At 32.4% G+C, this 19,899-nt stretch overlaps 2 long non-coding RNA genes across 2 annotated transcripts; both read left to right on the top strand.

Moving 5' to 3' along the window:
• Positions 1-5,024: 5,024 nt before the first annotated feature.
• On the top strand, positions 5,025-10,320 carry LOC133190930 (uncharacterized). Its single transcript, XR_009721632.1, has 4 exons — positions 5,025-5,205; positions 5,331-5,441; positions 7,238-7,332; positions 10,214-10,320. It is a non-coding gene; the product is annotated as an uncharacterized LOC133190930 (long non-coding RNA).
• A 447-nt stretch (positions 10,321-10,767) lies between these two features.
• LOC133190931 (uncharacterized) lies at positions 10,768-11,727 on the top strand. Its single transcript, XR_009721633.1, has 2 exons — positions 10,768-10,896; positions 11,057-11,727. It is a non-coding gene; the product is annotated as an uncharacterized LOC133190931 (long non-coding RNA).
• The last annotated feature ends 8,172 nt before the right edge of the window (positions 11,728-19,899 follow it).

Below are 19,899 nucleotides of genomic sequence, written 5' to 3'. Positions count from 1 at the left end.
TGGTTTCGCGCCATTTCCCTGTTCGCCCTGAGTGGATTCGCCCCAGTGGTTTTCTTCAAACATACAGTGTGCTTGATCATGTTGATATTTATTTAAGCAAAGGTCGTTTGATTAATGAATGTTTAGATTAATATAATTATTGAGCACTTTAATTAAATTCAGTTATGAGTTGCCGATCAATACTAATAAATAATTATTTCCAGTCCGATTTTCACGACGAATCTATGATACGAACTTTTCTTTAAAAAATCACGAATACAGGGAAAAAACAACTTACTTCATCTGTTTTAAAATACTAGTATGTAAAATATATGTTTAGTTTGGGCGTTTCAATTTTATTCCAACAATCTCCATTTTTTTTTTCGAAGATTTACTTCATTAAAAACGTAATCAAATAGGTGTGCCGTGAAGATCGCTTTTAAATATATACAATAAAAACCTTTTCCATAGCATATACGCAAAAACCACAAACGTAAACATTGAAGATTTGTCATGTGCGGAACTAGAGGGGGGGGGGGGGGGTCGGGGGAATTTGCAGAGTAACTAAAAGTATATACTGAAGCAAATAAAAAATGACTTTAGACCCCCCCACCCCACCCCACCCCCCCCACCCCAGAAAACGTGGACCCCACCATCACCACTACGAAATACGTGTTTTTCACGTTTTGAAAATGGATTTACGTTTGTTTGTTTTTGTTTTTTCTTGTCAAGAAATTTTCTGGATAGGCTATGGAATGCCATATACGACAGCCAACTGCTTACTGCCAACTGCCAGCTGCTTACTGCCAACTGGTCACTGCTTTCTGCCAACTGCCACTGCTCATAGATGATATTACCTGTTTTGTTATCTTTAATACGCATGTTTGAATATATTTAACAAATATTGGCGAATTCAGAAAGGCGAGCTAAGAAGGAATAAATAGGGGGAAGGGGTATTTCTTCTTAAATACCGGCAAAATATCTAATCCCCACATTTCCTTGCAGGCAAATAATTCAATAGCTTTTCCTGACGGAGAGAGATTAAAGTCTTATATATAATGTCAGAAAAATGGGGGGGGGGGGGGCTTGTAGTAGGATCCTAGAATACATTTGTTGGTATATGCATTATCCCAGAAATACTTAGTCTAATAAAAAATCCTAATACAAATATCAATTTTACTCTATGTTAAAACAGCTGATCTTAGGCAAGGAAGCAATTTCCGTGCGGGGAAGGGGGGGGGGACCCAACAGAAATCCCTTGGCAATTAATAAAAAAAAGGTCACTAGGCGTCGTTATTGAGGGAGCACTACTGTACTGTATATGCTGGCAATTTATTGGGGACACCCCCGCCACCACCACCAATGCTTTTACTCTAACATTAGCCATCAAAACGATTTAAATAAGACACATATAAAAATTTACAAATACGGGTTCCTTTCATAGGGTAAAAAGAAACACTAAAAGATTTACCCTAGGGAAATGTTAAATTATTATAAAATTAAGTAATATTTCTAGCATAAATTTATATGACAACAAATGTTACCCGAGACCCTGCTATAATTTTTTTTTTATCTTATGTGAACCCCACAATCCCCACCATCCCTCCCTCCCCCCTCACTCGAGTAAAAAAAAACTATCAAATTATTTACCTGCAAGGAATTGTGGGAATTAAATGTTTTGTTTTTAAGAAGAAAACTTCTTTCTTCGATTTACTCCTTTTCTAAATCCGCCAATTTACGTCATTATTGTAAGATTTATGCACGCTAAGTCTTGATTCCCGCCTATTTTACATCCTTTTAATTCAATATAAATGACAAATTGGCCATTAAAACTTGTTTGATAGCAAAGAAAAGTTCATTAGTAATGGATTAGTAATTTTAAAAAACCAGTGTCAAAAGTTAATTGTTCTTATTTACAACTCCTTTCATAAGGGAGTAGAACATTTTATAAATTGAAATCAGGCTTTACTGAAAAAATCACCAGGGGCCCGTTTTACAAAAGAACTTACGACTAAGACCAAAATATAATTCTGCTAGTAACTTTCTAATTTACAATAAATAGAAAATGGTTTGAATATTTTTAAATGGTATGTAGAAAGATACTTTTACTCTAATAATTCTAAACAGAATTATTAATTTTGCAAAATTTTACAATCAACTGAAGGTTTTGGTCTTAGTCGTAAGTTCTTTCGTAAAACGGCCCCCCGTATGTTTGACTTATATAAAATTTTTTAACATATCAGATTGAATAGATAAAGTTCATTTTTTATTTGTTATCTCTTTTGAAATTGGTAATAAAAAATGACTATTTTCCTATATTTAGTCTGTAAACATACCCCCCCCCCATCTCCCCGTAAAACAACAACACCTTTGATATGATTTTGTGAAATAACAATTCATATTATACTTTCATGTAAATTAGTTGAATCTGATTCGTCGAGAAACATTTGTTAAAAAACACTATTACCCGCTGAATAATGAAGCCACGCCCTCCACCGTAGCAACAGTCAACATTGCTAGACGACAGGCGATATTCCAAAAAATAGTGAATTTATCCGCACATGGTTCACTGTTATGTGTATTTGTATAAACATTCAGTATAATAAAATAAATATTGCATGTAGTTGAGTGTAACATTGAAAATTTTCACCCCAAGAAAACCATTGTCAACCTCGGCTGCGCCTCGGTTGACAATGGTTTTCTTGGGGTGAAAATTTTCAATGTTACACTCAACTACATGCAATATTTATATAATAACACCCGTGAGAAGGATTTTAACACCCGTGAGAAGGAATTGGTGTTTCACAGAAGGGGGAGGGGGGAAGAATTGAAAATAAATTTCCGTTTTCCGTTGATTTCTATAGTGAAAACACAAGCTTTTTACCAAATTAGAGACAATTCTCTTTGTTTTCCCAAATAAGTTATGTTTTATGAAAATTCACATTAATAGCTATTTAAATATGAAAAATCATTCAAATATGTTGAATTTGGAGTTTGGACTTGGAGGTAGTAGAAAGAATAATACTATCGTTCGCCGTTCTTTTCTTGCTATCTTAGGATTTATAGGAATTTTTTTCTTTATTCGAGCATGAGTATTAAAGATATAAAACAAAATAGGCAATATCATATATACAAGCAATTAGCAGTTGGCAGTAAGCAGCTTGCAGTTGACAGTGTGCAGTTGGCTGTCGTATATGGAATTACATACCATCCCAAACATAATAAATCACAAGGATTTCTTTACAAGCAAAAAAAAAAAAAAAAAAAAAAAAAAAAAAAAGAAAAGAAAAGAAAAGGAAATCCATATTCCAAACGTGAAAAACACCTATTCTGTGGTGGTTATGGTGGGGTTCATGTTTTCTAAGGGGGTCCAAAGTCATTTTTTATTTGCTTCAGTATAAACATTCTCTGACTCTGCAAAGTCCAGGGGGGTCCTGACCCCCCCCCCCCCCAGATACGCGCATGGGTTGTATCCTCCCGTCAGTGGCTGTCAAAAAATCTTCAATGAAATTACACCTCATTGTTCAATAAAAATCTGTAAGAAAATTCACATGTCTATGAAAGAAAAAAATTGTTTGATCCAGCGATTCATTGTGATATTCATGCGTTTTTGTGACATCTGTATATATAAAAGAAAGTATCTTAAGATTAAAATATCCGAGGTTTTTGGAAAAAATGAATCAATTTGTGAAACTTGAAATAAGTAAATGTAAACAAAAGTACTGGTTTAGATAATATACCAGCAAGGTTTTTAAAAGATGGTGCTTTTTATATCAAGGAACCTATTATGTCCATTGTAAATAAATCTATAATCACCGGTACCGTACCAGAAGACTTTAAAATGGCGAGAGTCAAACCTCTCTTCAAAAAAGGAAATTCCCTTGAAGTCGGAAATTACAGGCCAGTCAGTATACTGTGTATAGTGTCAAAAATTTTGGAAAAATGTGTTCATGTTCAACTTTTAGATTTTTTAAACAATAATCACTTGTTGTATTCATACCAATCAGGTTTTAGAAATAAATTTTCAACAGATACTTGTTTAATACACATGTTAGATTTTATTAAAAGTAATACATCTAAAGGGCTTTTTACAGGTATGGTAATGTTAGATTTACAAAAAGCTTTTGATACTGTTGACCATACAATTTTATGTGATAAGTTAGAAGTTTTAGGAGTTTTATCCACTGCGTGGTTCAAATCTTATCTGTCCTGTAGACAGCAACAAGTCCATGTTAACAACATTTCATCAGATTTTAATTCGATAAACTGTGGTGTTCCTCAGGGAAGTATTTTAGGACCTCTTTTATTTTTAATCTATGTAAACGATATGGCTGTCAGTATTGATGATGACTGTAAATTAATTTTATATGCTGATGATAGTGCTATTTTTTATGCACACAAAGATCCTGCTATTATTGCTCATAAACTGGGCAGTGTTCTGGATAAATGTTCTTCATGGTTAGTTGATAATAGATTGTCACTTCACTTAGGTAAGTATGAGGCGCCGTTTTGGTATTTACTGCCAAAAAGTGATATCACCTATTCAAATAGGTGATATCACCTATTCGAATAGGTGATATCACCTATTCGAATAAGTGATATCACCTATTCAAATTGAATAGGTGATATCACCTATTCGAATAGGTGATATCACTTATTCGAATTGGTGATATCACTTATTCGAATAGGTGATATCACTTATTCGAATAGGTGATATCACCTATTCGAAATGAATAGGTGATATCACCTATTCGAATAGGTGATATCACCTATTCGTGCTGAATAGGTGATATCACCTATTCGAATAAGTGATATCACCTATTCGAATAAGTGATATCACCTATTCAATTTGAATAGGTGATATCACCAATTCGAATAAGTGATATCACCTATTTGCATTTCTTACAACAATAAATAATGAATGCTCCCTTCCTCAAGATTATCTACATTTTCATTGGAACCAAGCAAATTCGGGCTGCATTAGGGTCTGTAAGTCTCGTCACGTGACTCGCGAGATTTTTCGATAATATTAACTTCCGGGTACCTCACACATGGAGATGCAAGATGTGTATTGGGTTATGCATGTTTATGGTTTACACAAAGCGTATAAGGAAAGTTTAAGCAGTTGTACAAAGCCGAAGGGTTCTCTGACTTACGATGGATAAATTGAGTGTCATAAAAGCTTGGGTGCGAGCAAGTAGGAGGAGAATTTCGATCGAAGTACAGGTAAACAAGTCAGAGAATGTCACCTGTTTCTTGGGTATTCTTTGGTGAAATAGAAGTCTTATATTATACATTTGTATCTGATTAGAATAGTTTTGTTATCATCATTACAACTAATTTATTAACAGATTTTTCTTGAATTCGAGGATAATGATGTTATTACCAGCTGATTAAGGAGGAGTAGTGTAAGTGTCAGATGGGTACGAACGTCATCTTGTGACAGCATCACCTTTGTTTGGGTAAATAATTTGTTCAGAATACGCTTCATTTATCAACAGAAATTAAGCTGTTGCATGTCAGTGGGTCTAGTTTTATAAGTATTCAATGTTTGAAAGCACTTATCAGGTCCAGTACAATCTTTTGATTTAGCTATATAGCTTTATTAAACTATTCAGAATAGATAGAACGTTCTATCGTTAAAATGATATTGTCCTATGGACCCGGTTTAACGATAGAATTTGTTCTGTGTATTCGCAATGTAGCAAAATAAACACGGGCAATAACTCGAATTCTCTGCATTTTGTATGAAGAATCCAGAGAGTTCCGAATGTCAACATGGCGTTAAATTTGAAGCGAGGAAAAAACGTTGAGAAAATGAGTTGAATTTTCGTATATATATGGATTTATTTGTAGGTTAAAAGGCATATACAATCTCAAAAATGTTTGTTATGATTAATTTGGTAGTTATTTTCAATGCAACTCCTTTTGTATTCTTCAAAATCATTTCGGAGTGGATCCACTCTGATTTGCTACATTGCAAGTATATGGGAGGTATTCTAACTGTGGTGAGGGCTTGTCCCGAGACACAGTTAGATTATTCTAACTATATTCAGAATAGCTTAATTTAGCTATTTTATATCAGTTTTTCTTAAATGTGTACTTTTCTCAGCATGCACAAAAAGTCGCACCTTGGTGCAGTGATGATACTCAACCTTGAACTCATCTGAAATTGATGCATTATAAAACTCACTCATTAAAATCTCCTTGCATTCATGTAATAATTTTTAGGCCCAAATACTGTACAGCAGTCCTCAAAATACTGGAATTTGGGTGAAAATACTGTACATTGTTCATAAAAAAACAGTAAAAAATATCAACCAAAAATCAATGCAAGAGGTTCATTTTTAGCTCTTCTGAGCCAAAGGCCCAAAGAGCTAAATTAAATGCTATGGCCATTTGTGCGGTGTGCGTAAAATTTTTAGAATATGGGCCATAACTCAAGAACCCTTTGGCCAATTATTGTCAAATTTGTCACAGGGTATCCTTGGGCCAAGGGCTTCCATTTATACTAAAACTAGGGTTGTGACCCTTAAACAAGGGGAGATAATTAGGAAAATAGAAACAAAAGAGACTTTGTACTCAAAGTTCTAAAAGTTTTTAGGCTACATGCGCAATTGATACAGTTACTTCTTCAATGAAATTATAAAGGAGGCCAATTATGGTCAAGAAGATAATTGATTGGTAATAATTCAGTACAATGAGAAGCAATCATACTTATCCATGCCTCAATGCACACAAGGTAGTGGACAGTTACTCAAATAATAGAAATTTATCTTTTGCTTAAAAGTATTCAAAAGTTGCAAAGTTGGAGATATCTTTGATTTTGCTTGTTGTTTCGATAGCCCATAGCACATATATGAATGGTCAAATACATGCGACTTTTTGTCTATTTCTTACCAAAATAATTTTTGTGAAAAACTGCATATAAATAGCTAAATTAAGCTATTTTGAATAGCTTAATAAAGCTATATAGCTATAATTTCAAGCTATATAGCTAAATTAAGAGATTGTACTGGACCTGCTTATTTCCCAACGATAAGACTTTCTTTATATATTCTGCAAATTCTCTCTGCATTTATCATTGAACAAAATTCATATGACTGCAATAATTATATGACCATACTCTTCAGTTCAGAGAGCATGTTATAGAGGATATTTTGGTTAAAGTTTTGGTCTGTTAAGGTTTCAGTCTGTTTCAGTGTTTGAAATATTCTTTCATCTTACACAATTGTATACATTAAAATTTATTTTATAGCTAAAGTACAAGAGAACTGCAGCATGTAAGACTACATGTACATCGACTTTGAATAATCTACCTGGTATATCCTCAAAAAGGCAACTCAAATACAGGTATGAAATTGATGTCACAAAATAAGTTTTTGGACTTACATTTACTCTTATAATTCATATACATATAAAGCATATAAAAAATAGAAAAGAATTGAAGGTTCATCAGGTGACAGCTCAATCATGTATGGAATATTATTAGGCCAAATAAAAAAAATATGTGTGATTCCCGTTACCCGACCGTCCCTATTTTAGATCCCCGACCCTTAACTTTTTTCTGGCAATTTTCATATTTATTTTCCGGAATTTTCCGTGATTTCCGTCATCCACTTCGGTATTAGTTTTAGTTCCAGCAATGGCGACCTCCATGCAAAAATCGTTTCAACACGTAGTGCAAGTGTTTGATGGTGTTAAATCTAAAGCAAGCTAGCATGGCGCAGCAGTATACCTTTTTCCAGCGCCATGTTTTTTGTTTGTTTGTTTTTTGGTTGCCAAAATTAAATAAATATGCCCAAGAGTGGCGAGATTCAGTTAGTTGCTCTGTTTACAGCTGGTTTATAACAAGTGCATGCTGATTAGTCCCTTTATTATTAATGCACGCAAAGGTGTGAAGTCAGGATAGGAAATCACTTCTGGCTTGAAAGCACACAGACAGCTGGCCAGGTAACGTTTTTTGGAGTTAGAGGGAAGATAACATGAGAAAATATTTATTTGATTGCATTGATTACGCAAGAATTAGCCCAATGTGTAAGATAGATTAACTTGTAAATTATTAAATAATTTATATCAGGATCGTTTCTTTTAAACCAAAAGTAGAAAAAAAAAGCAGTTCATGAGGAAACGTGAAAAAGAAGACTGCTGATTTCACCTGAATAAAGTCAACTTGCAAAACACCAATATATATGAGAAATGAGCTTGGAAGTATGAAGTCTTCAATGAGGTAAAAAGGTTTCATGAAAGGATTTAAAATTTTAATAATATTAAATATTTGTAATTCTGACGAATTTGAATCATTCTATGTCATCTTGCTTAGGTGATTTATTTTGTTTTAAACATTACTGTACAAAGTATAGGTGTCACATTCTTTTCCTCTGACAGCTCTTAAAAGTTTATCATTCAAAATTTATTATTAAGTAAAATAAGAACTATTCTGGATAAAAGTAATTAATTTCATTTATAAACACTGATTTTAAACAAAAGGATGTTCACCTTGGACTTTATTTTTTTACAAAAAGAAAAGATTGTGTTTTCATTAGTTTTATGCCCCTGGATCGAAAGATCCGGAGGGTATATTGTTTTTGTCCTGTCTGTCTGTTTGTCTGTTTGTCTATCTGTCTGTTGTCAATTTTAACCTTGCCCATAACTTTTGATTGGTTGGAGCTATGACTTTCATATTTCACATGTGTATTCTTTGTGACAAGACCTTTCTTTGGGTACCATCATATTTGACCTTTTGACCTTGACGTTGGAGTTTGACCCACTTTTGCAAAATTTTATGAGATTTTAACCTTGACCATAACTTCTGAACAGTTGGTGCTTGGGGTTTCGAACTTCACATGTGTATTCTTTGTGACAAGGCCTTTCTTTGAATACCAACAACTATGACCTTTTGACCTTGACCTTAGAGTTTGACCTACTTTTGAAAAACTTTAACCTTGGCCATAACTTTTGAACGGTTGGAGCTAGGGCTTTCATACTTCACATATGTAATCCTTGTAACAAGACCTTTCTTTGGATACCAACAACTTTGACCTTGACCGTGATGTTTTACTTACTTTTAAAAAACTTTAACCTTTGCCATAACTTTTGAACAGTTGCAGCTAGGGCTTTCAAATTTAACATTTTTTATCTTTTGGCCTGGATTTTGACTTGCATTTGAGAAACTTTAACCTTCGCCATAAGATGCCATACGGGGGCATCAGTGTTTCACAAACACATCTTGTTGATTTAAAAATATTTGTTTCATATTCATAACTAGGGTGCCCCCTACCAATGTTGACTAGTATATTTCACGCCACATTGAAATGCCACTTATTTTCTCCTTCACTCTGTTCATCCACAAATAAAACATTTCTTTTCTGAACCATAGTTGGAAAAGACTGAATTCAAAATAAACAAAACATTTATTAGTTATGATTTATATACTCAGCTCTTCACAAAATATTTCTGTTTTTTCGCATTCTATAATATACAATTTTAGATTTTATATACCTGTATAAAGACTTCCGCAGCAGATTCCGATGGAGAAATCATGATCTATATTTAAGATTTAATGTATAATGCTTAAGTTATCCATTAATTTTACTTATAATATACAATTCTGAAATTAATATCATCCTTTAAAAACAAGGACAGCACTTATCATCTTCGTAAAAACTTAACATTCTAAAAAAAGAAAATATAATATCCAAATATCAGTTAAATAATTCAATTTGCTCATGCTGATTTTCGATCTTCAAACATTGTATTTTCTGGATGAGTATGAACTCGAATGAATAGAATCAGCAAACAACTGTTTAAATACCCAAGACATTTTATTCACACATTAAAGCACATATCTAATCCATATGCTTAAGAGAAAACATATCTAACACTCTACACATAAAATAGTTCACTTATGCTAACGAAAAGAAATAGGTATTATTTGGAAAAATTTAGAAAATCATTTTGTTAAAAAAAAAAAAAAAAAAAAAAAATCCCTACCCACCTTCCCTATTTTTTTTGGAGGTGTAACCAGAACCACACATATTTTTTGTTTGGCCTTAACGCTGGGTTTCCAAATGTCAAAATTAAGGGTATTCGATATATTCCTTACAAGTTGTCAATCATTTATAAGTGATTTGTACAGAGGTTCATTTGCATATAAATGTTGTTAACATTGTTTTACTGTCTTTATTAACTTGTAATACTAAATTTTATAAATTGACAAATTCATTCTTTTTAGAAAGTGCATATAATTTGGAAAAGAGACCATCAATCCACTGGGGGGTATCGCATGAAAGCAATGATTATAGAATATTGTAAGGTTGGAGGAGTTATAGTACAACAGGCAGGCAAGTAATGGTACTTTGTTCTGGAAATTTTTCGCCCCAGTTAAGTTTTATTTTTCTCATTCTGCCCTCCTTACAAGTAGGTGAATTTAAAACGGGACAAATTCGAAGAAGGCAGCATATATCTTTTAAACACAAATGTGTCTGATCAAATTTTAAAAGGGCAAAATTGTTTTCAAGGGTGAAAGAGTGAATATTTTAAAAATTAGAATGGGGTGAAAATATCCAATAATACAGGTTATATGTATTAAAACAGTACATATGCATTTCTCTTTTCTTTAAAATGAAAATAATTTGTTCTGTAAAAGGACAAATTTTGTTCTGATTTGTATCAAATAAATAAATATGTGCCAGATTTATTATTTTGCAGGCACCTAAGATACCATCAGTTGTGCGTCAAGCTGTGCAAAAATTCTATGTCATGTTACAGAATCTTTCTTAAATACAGGTATATGTCTGCTCATCTGGCAATCTTAGGACATCACTGGATGGTTTTGTTTAAAAAGATTACAGAGTTAACACACACTTCCAGCATGAAGACCAGCCAGTTGCCTCACCTGTCCTGACATTGTTAAAGGTAAATGGCCCTTTCAGAAAAGGATCTGACAATGCAAAGGCTTGCTAATCAATTAAAGATTTCTATTTACTAATAGGTAATTAATTTGAATTTCTGTAGCTTAAAAATTTAATGATGTGAATTAAAAGAAATATTTTAATCAAAATTATTTTTATTTCAGTACTTTGTGACAGTGAAAAGACATGGCTTTAAATTACTGCATCAGAGATCAATCCAGGTTATAAATCTGAGGAAAACAATAAAGCATCACTTCGAGCTACTTATATCACTGCCTTAATAAGTTGTCTGCATGTGTAACTAACAAAGGACAGTGACCAGTTGTACCTATGATATCAGAGGGCATCCTGAAAAACACTCATCACTAAGAATAGAAAACTTCAAATGACTTTTGTATCAATCCTTTTGAATTTCATCTGGCTTGGAATTTCAGTAGCCTTTAGCATCCTTCAAGCATTTCATGAAGTACATGTACCAATTTGCAGGTATAAAATGTTTGAAACAGATTGCTTGTCCCAAATAAAAAAAAAATAAATTCTCTGCCAATTAATAGTGTCATAAGCAGTTGATTGATATCACAGTTCCACTGGCTAGTATTTGTAGTTGAATGGTGCCATTTTTAAGAAAACTTTTCACAAAAACCTGGAAAACATCAGATGGAAAGAAGCATCTACAAGAAAAACAGTGAACACTTTCTTGAATATTAACAATGATATGTCATGTCCATTTACATCCTTTATATAAACTAATTAACCAAATCATAGAGAATTATGTACAAATTTGTCCTTTTGTGTATTCATAGTGTATTAAATTGATTTTACTAATTTATAAATATTTATGTTTTTCACAGTCATTAACATTTACAAATAGAAGTACATATAACATGAAAATATTACAAGTTTAGTAGGATAACGTGAAATTGTTATACCACAAAAACCATCGCTGACCTCGCCTCGGTCAGCAATGGTTTTTAAGGGGTAAGAATTTCACATCACCCAAAATAAACAGGTAATATTTTTCTTGTTATAGAATGCATTTTAAAGAAAACAACAAGGTGAAACGAACGTGCAAACATTCTGCACAGTTAACATTTTTTATTACTGTATATACTGTTACCCGTAGTCATGCATTTTCAACCATTGGGATGTAATGTCTGGCATGCAGTATGGTAATAGTACTTGTTAACAAATGTTTTTTAAACCAATCAAATTTGACTATTTAACATGAAAGTGTATAACAAATTTATCTAGCATAATGGTGTTGTAAGTAACCATGGAATGTGAGCTTGTGTGAACTTGATCCTGAATTATTAAGTTTTGAATATTGTAATAAAGAATTGTGCAGCCTAAACTTTAACTTGTACCTGATTTAAATGGAGTTCTGTCATTAACAAGTTGGAAGTTGTTACACTCTCCATGAGTATAATAACTGGGGGATCTGCTTCATTTGCAGATACATGGATAACACATTCACTCAAAGCGCTGTCCCTTTTTCAGTACCTTGTGCAGCCCTGTAATATGTTATGACAAATGGAGAAAAATGCCTATTTCAAGAAAAAAAAAGTCTGTCTCATAATTGTAGAAGTATTGGAAAAGGGGGGGGGGGTGGTCATGAAACTTGGCAGTTAATACAGTTTGTATGTGTAAATGAAAAAAATGCCTTCTTCTTTGTAAAATAAAAAATAATTATTTTTTTAGTGTATGTGACCATTTTTATTTCTGAATAGACAGGGTAGCCTACAGAATGACCAATTTTGAGCTGACCATTTTTTTTTATTGTAGTAATTAAATTAAAAAAAAATGTGTTTTCTACAAAGATCATATGCTATCGACGTGGTATTCAACTTTGTATTCCCATGGTCGATGCATTTGGGTACATCTATTTTTTTATTTGCTTTCAATGACATCGCATTCAATATCCCAATCTCATGTATACCTGTCCAATACTCCAAATTATACCATATTGTAAGCTAAATCAATGCTTTAAATTTATGAAACCAATCTGTAGATAAGAGTACCTTTTGAATACAGACGATTTTAGAATAAAAACGATTTAATTTTCCCTTTATGCTTAAGTATGTTGGCTAATCTTGGCCCCCTCGGAATAGCTTGTGTTTACGTTATGTAATGAAAAAATAAAGCAATTAAACGCTATTCACCTGCATCTTATCAATCCATTTTCTCCTCTTCTTTGCAACAATCGGGAATTAAAACAAACTACAAGTTTAATAATTCCACTGCGATGCTTACAACTTAAGTAATCCATTGTCTCCAAGAACGCTCAGGTACCCGGGAGTTATAAAACGAAAGTGAAAGTCAACGAGACTTACAGACCCTTTGAATTTTCCTATAGTATACATGATAGATAAGTGTAATAAATATAATTTGTGAGCAAAACAAACTACAAATTCTACTGGGCTGCTTAAAACTAAATGCGAAGCTGTAATCCATTGTCTGCAAGAATGGTAAGTTATAAAACGAAAGTGAAAGTATATGAGAATTAAAGGCTGTAGTCTTGGGAGCAGTTGTTATTTCATAAATAATTTGAATAGGTGATATCACCTATTGGAATAAGTGATATCACCTATTCAAAATGATTAAGTGATATCACCTATTCGAATAAGTGATATCACCTATTCGAATAGGTGATATCACCTATTTGATTTGAATAGGTGATATCACCTATTCGAATAAGTGATATCACCTATTCAAAAGGAATAAGTGATATCACCTATTCGAATAAGTGATATCACCTATTCGAATAAGTGATATCACCTATTCGAATAGGTGATATCACCTATTCGAATAGGTGATATCACTCATTCAAATTGAATAGGTGATATCACCTATTCGAATAGGTGATATCACTTATTCGAATAGGTGATATCACCTATTCAAATAGGTGATATCACCTATTCAGAAGCTGAATAGGTGATATCACTTATTCGAATAGGTGATATCACCAATTGAATAGGTGATATCACCTATTCGAATAGGTGATATCACTTTTTGGCAGTAAATACCAAAACGGCGCCTCATAGGTAAGACAGAATCTATTTTATTTGGTCCTCCGAGAAAGCTTAAAAATATCACAGATTTTAAAATTTTGTGCAATGGTCATGTTATTATAGGTTCTGAAAGCGTTAAATATTTAGGAATCTGTATTGACAAGTTTCTTTCATGTGAAAATATTGTATTAAGCATTATACAAAAAGTTAATGCCAGACTTAAATTTTTATATAGAAATGCATCTTGTCTTAGTACACAGTCTAGAAAGACCCTATGTTCTGCCTTGATACAGTGTTACTTTGACTATGCCTGTTCTTCTTGGTATTGCGGAATAAATAAGCAACTTAAACACAGATTACAAGTTACCCAGAACAAAGTAGTAAGGTTCATTTTAAACCTTGGTCCAAGAGAGAGTATTTCTAGTAATATTTTAGACTCTCTGAATATGTTAAGAGTGGAAGATAGAGTTAAACAATTAAGATTAAACCATGTTTTTAATATATATCATGGAAATGCACCAGCTTATCTCCATGATCATTTTGTGCTGAATAATAATATAACAAGAAGTGCAACTAATAAGAATTTTCATGTACCTAAGATAAAAGGGAAAGAGTCTACATGTTTTTTCTATAATGCTATTAAAGACTGGAATGCATTGCCACGTGAGATCAAGGAGATGAGTACTAAACAAAAATTTAAGAAAGCTGTAAGATCTTTTTTATCTAAAAATGCTAGTGATACTACGTGAAGGCTTGTCTAATTTTATTTCTATTTAATTTTATTTTAGTTTTATAAGCATTATTGTGATAATTTTTAAGGAAAATGTGTAATGAGAAACATGTCATTTTTCAAAGCATTATGCTATATTCATTTAAGTACCCTGCCTAAATTCCATTATTAATGTAATTTTTTTGTTACTAACGTATTTGTAATTTAAGGACCCCATTGGAAATAAGCTTTTTTATAAAGGCTTTTATGGGCTATCCTTAGGTAATACCTATCATCTGTATGTCATGTAATTTATATAATAATACATGTATATGCTCAATTAGATCTTTATTAAGTAGCATAGTGCTGAGATAATGTCTGCTTTTTTTTTTTTTTCTATTAGTGGGCTAATCTGTAATGTTTTAATTTTGTGTTATCATGACATTCTGTGATAATTTTACCTGAATAAAATGAAATGAAATGAAATGAAAAAGTACTACGAGTATGTTGTTGATGCTGCACATTTTGGGTACACAGGCTACATTTGCAGCAGTATGCATTCATGTGCACTTGCCGATACATGTGCGTGAATGTGCCTCCTTTATTAGGAAGAAGCAGAGTATTTTTATTAATAACCTTTTATAGATTATCCCACCACCACCCTCCAGAAATCTCGCATTTATACTAATCTTTCAAATGCTTAACTGTTATGTTGTAAAATTTGCATAAGGTAACTCTGGCTGTTTTCAAATGATCTCCCTTTGAAGACGTAAGAACAACGATCAATGAAATGAAGCTAATATTATTGCGCTAGCTCAGTGATGAAATGACGAGACTTTATCTTGCTAAAGAAATACTGTTAAAAGATGCGAAAACTACGTTATATTAAACCCTTCATAAGAGGTAGAGATGAGGTACTTGAATTTTTTCTGAAAAGAAAAAAACCAAACAGATTAATTCGCAGATATTTATTTTTTAATGCATGTCAGTTTTTACCAATACATTTTGTACTACATTGTCAGTGAAGGAAAAACATTAAAAAAAAAAAAAACCACTCTTAACGATACATCAAGTCAGAAATATTCAATAATACAGATGATCTTCAAATAAGTCAAAAATAATATGAAAGTGTTTATCCGCTAAAAGATCCCCCTTCTTATTCCGTATTTCAGTGTTTTTGAATTTCATTGCCCATGCATCAGTTTCTTTTGAAATAATATATTTAGACACAAAATGACTTAATTTTGATTAACTGGATCGAGCGAAATGCATGAAACCTGCAGAACACAACGACAAATAGATAACAGTAGCACTCTCTAAAATTATTTATCCACAAATAATTTTAAAATTTAGAAATCAAAAAATGCTCCTAAAAAGAGCAATATGCAAATCATGACAAGGCCAATGATCTTATACATGTATCTACACATAACTTTAATCAGACTATTGTGAATCATTGAGATGTATTGAATGCTCTGTCTTTTTCTGACTTCGTGTACATGTATTCTCAAACCTTTGCCTTGTACCACAAGAATTAAACCGCTTTATATGCACAAAATAAAAAAAATGATTTGTTGTAGAATGAACACTTCAAATCTCTGGTGATCTTCCTTCGAATGACATAAGTATAATTCCGCAGTTTAGACTTGGAAGCTCCCTTTTTTTTCCCTTGACTTTGGTTCATGTCTAATATAAACAAATATCTGAATTTATTTATTTATTTTTTGCGCATGAAAAATGCTAAGAAGTGAAATTTGAAGTTGTTTGTTAAGATGCTGTCAAATTTTCAAAAATTTCACCTCTCAATCCCATGTATGGAAAATAAGTTTTAAAAATCAATTCAGAACAAAAGTGCAGTTAGAGAGAAGATTCCTTTTTGATCTTGTAGCGGCAATGCACTGCAAAGTATCTTATATTCATGCAAAAGTGTAATGACAGTTACCGTTGAAAAATTATTTATCTACATAAGTCTAAAGCGTCGGTAATTATAAGAGCTTTCATGTTTTCTATTGATAGCGGTGAACGGTTACTGGTCACGTGATGACTAGAGCTCAGTTGACAAAACAGTTACTTTTCAAAGACGGCAACAATGACCTTGTATTGAACTTTTCACGGCAGAAAGAAATCAGGGATTTCTTGTGTGTGTATAGTTTGGAACTGCACTGAGCACGTGCAATTACTCTCTCACACCTTTGCAATTGCTATATCTTCCTACAAAAATTGCATTCTCAAACACTGTAAAGAAAAAGATTTATTTTAAACACCATTTTCATGCAACTAACTCCGTCCCAATTCTGATTTACACAGATAACTCATTTGTATAAATAAAAGAAAGTATCTTAAGATTAAAATATCCGAGGTTTTTGGAAAAAATGAATCAATTTGTGAAACTTGAAATAAGTACGAGTATGTTGTTGATGCTGCACATTTTGGGTACACAGGCTACATTTGCTGCAGTATGCATTCATGTGCACTTGCCGATACATGTGCGTGAATGTGCCTCCTTTATTAGGAAGAAGCAGAGTATTTTTATTAATAACCTTTTATAGATTATCCCACCACCACCCTCCAGAAATCTCGCATTTATACTAATCTTTCAAATGCTTAACTGTTATGTTGTAAAATTTGCATAAGGTAACTCTGGCTGTTTTCAAGTGATCTCCCTTTGAACGACGTAAGAACAACGATCAATGAAATGAAGCTAATATTATTGCGCTAGCTCAGTGATGAAATGACGAGACTTTATCTTGCTAAAGAAATACTGTTAAAAGATGCGAAAACTACGTTATATTAAACCCTTCATAAGAGGTAGAGATGAGGTACTTGAATTTTTTCTGAAAAGAAAAAAACCAAACAGATTAATTCGCAGATATTTATTTTTTAATGCATGTCAGTTTTTACCAATACATTTTGTACTACATTGTCAGTGAAGGAAAAACATTAAAAAAAAAAAAAAAAACCCACTCTTAACGATACATCAAGTCAGAAATATTCAATAATACAGATGATCTTCAAATAAGTCAAAAATAATATGAAAGTGTTTATCCGCTAAAAGATCCCCCTTCTTATTCCGTATTTCAGTGTTTTTGAATTTCATTGCCCATGCATCAGTTTCTTTTGAAATAATATATTTAGACACAAAATGACTTAATTTTGATTAACTGGATCGAGCGAAATGCATGAAACCTGCAGAACACAACGACAAATAGATAACAGTAGCACTCTCTAAAATTATTTATCCACAAATAATTTTAAAATTTAGAAATCAAAAAATGCTCCTAAAAAGAGCAATATGCAAATCATGACAAGGCCAATGATCTTATACATGTATCTACACATAACTTTAATCAGACTATTGTGAATCATTGAGATGTATTGAATGCTCTGTCTTTTTCTGACTTCGTGTACATGTATTCTCAAACCTTTGCCTTGTACCACAAGAATTAAACCGCTTTATATGCACAAAATAAAAAAAATGATTTGTTGTAGAATGAACACTTCAAATCTCTGGTGATCTTCCTTCGAATGACATAAGTATAATTCCGCAGTTTAGACTTGGAAGCTCCCTTTTTTTTCCCTTGACTTTGGTTCATGTCTAATATAAACAAATATCTGAATTTATTTATTTATTTTTTGCGCATGAAAAATGCTAAGAAGTGAAATTTGAAGTTGTTTGTTAAGATGCTGTCAAATTTTCAAAAATTTCACCTCTCAATCCCATGTATGGAAAATAAGTTTTAAAAATCAATTCAGAACAAAAGTGCAGTTAGAGAGAAGATTCCTTTTTGATCTTGTAGCGGCAATGCACTGCAAAGTATCTTATATTCATGCAAAAGTGTAATGACAGTTACCGTTGAAAAATTATTTATCTACATAAGTCTAAAGCGTCGGTAATTATAAGAGCTTTCATGTTTTCTATTGATAGCGGTGAACGGTTACTGGTCACGTGATGACTAGAGCTCAGTTGACAAAACAGTTACTTTTCAAAGACGGCAACAATGACCTTGTATTGAACTTTTCACGGCAGAAAGAAATCAGGGATTTCTTGTGTGTGTATAGTTTGGAACTGCACTGAGCACGTGCAATTACTCTCTCACACCTTTGCAATTGCTATATCTTCCTACAAAAATTGCATTCTCAAACACTGTAAAGAAAAAGATTTATTTTAAACACCATTTTCATGCAACTAACTCCGTCCCAATTCTGATTTACACAGATAACTCATTTGTATAAATAAAAGAAAGTATCTTAAGATTAAAATATCCGAGGTTTTTGGAAAAAATGAATCAATTTGTGAAACTTGAAATAAGTACGAGTATGTTGTTGATGCTGCACATTTTGGGTACACAGGCTACATTTGCTGCAGTATGCATTCATGTGCACTTGCCGATACATGTGCGTGAATGTGCCTCCTTTATTAGGAAGAAGCAGAGTATTTTTATTAATAACCTTTTATAGATTATCCCACCACCACCCTCCAGAAATCTCGCATTTATACTAATCTTTCAAATGCTTAACTGTTATGTTGTAAAATTTGCATAAGGTAACTCTGGCTGTTTTCAAGTGATCTCCCTTTGAACGACGTAAGAACAACGATCAATGAAATGAAGCTAATATTATTGCGCTAGCTCAGTGATGAAATGACGAGACTTTATCTTGCTAAAGAAATACTGTTAAAAGATGCGAAAACTACGTTATATTAAACCCTTCATAAGAGGTAGAGATGAGGTACTTGAATTTTTTCTGAAAAGAAAAAAACCAAACAGATTAATTCGCAGATATTTATTTTTTAATGCATGTCAGTTTTTACCAATACATTTTGTACTACATTGTCAGTGAAGGAAAAACATTAAAAAAAAAAAAAAAAACCCACTCTTAACGATACATCAAGTCAGAAATATTCAATAATACAGATGATCTTCAAATAAGTCAAAAATAATATGAAAGTGTTTATCCGCTAAAAGATCCCCCTTCTTATTCCGTATTTCAGTGTTTTTGAATTTCATTGCCCATGCATCAGTTTCTTTTGAAATAATATATTTAGACACAAAATGACTTAATTTTGATTAACTGGATCGAGCGAAATGCATGAAACCTGCAGAACACAACGACAAATAGATAACAGTAGCACTCTCTAAAATTATTTATCCACAAATAATTTTAAAATTTAGAAATCAAAAAATGCTCCTAAAAAGAGCAATATGCAAATCATGACAAGGCCAATGATCTTATACATGTATCTACACATAACTTTAATCAGACTATTGTGAATCATTGAGATGTATTGAAT

Source organism: Saccostrea echinata, unplaced genomic scaffold (assembly GCF_033153115.1).
Source record: "Saccostrea echinata isolate AGI-Se365-2 ecotype Australia unplaced genomic scaffold, CSIRO_AGI_Sech_v1 ptg000022l, whole genome shotgun sequence".
Taxonomy (NCBI): Eukaryota; Metazoa; Mollusca; class Bivalvia; order Ostreida; family Ostreidae; genus Saccostrea; species Saccostrea echinata.
The sequence above is the reverse complement of the archived record's forward strand: the minus strand, read 5'-3'. Positions and strand labels throughout refer to the sequence as shown.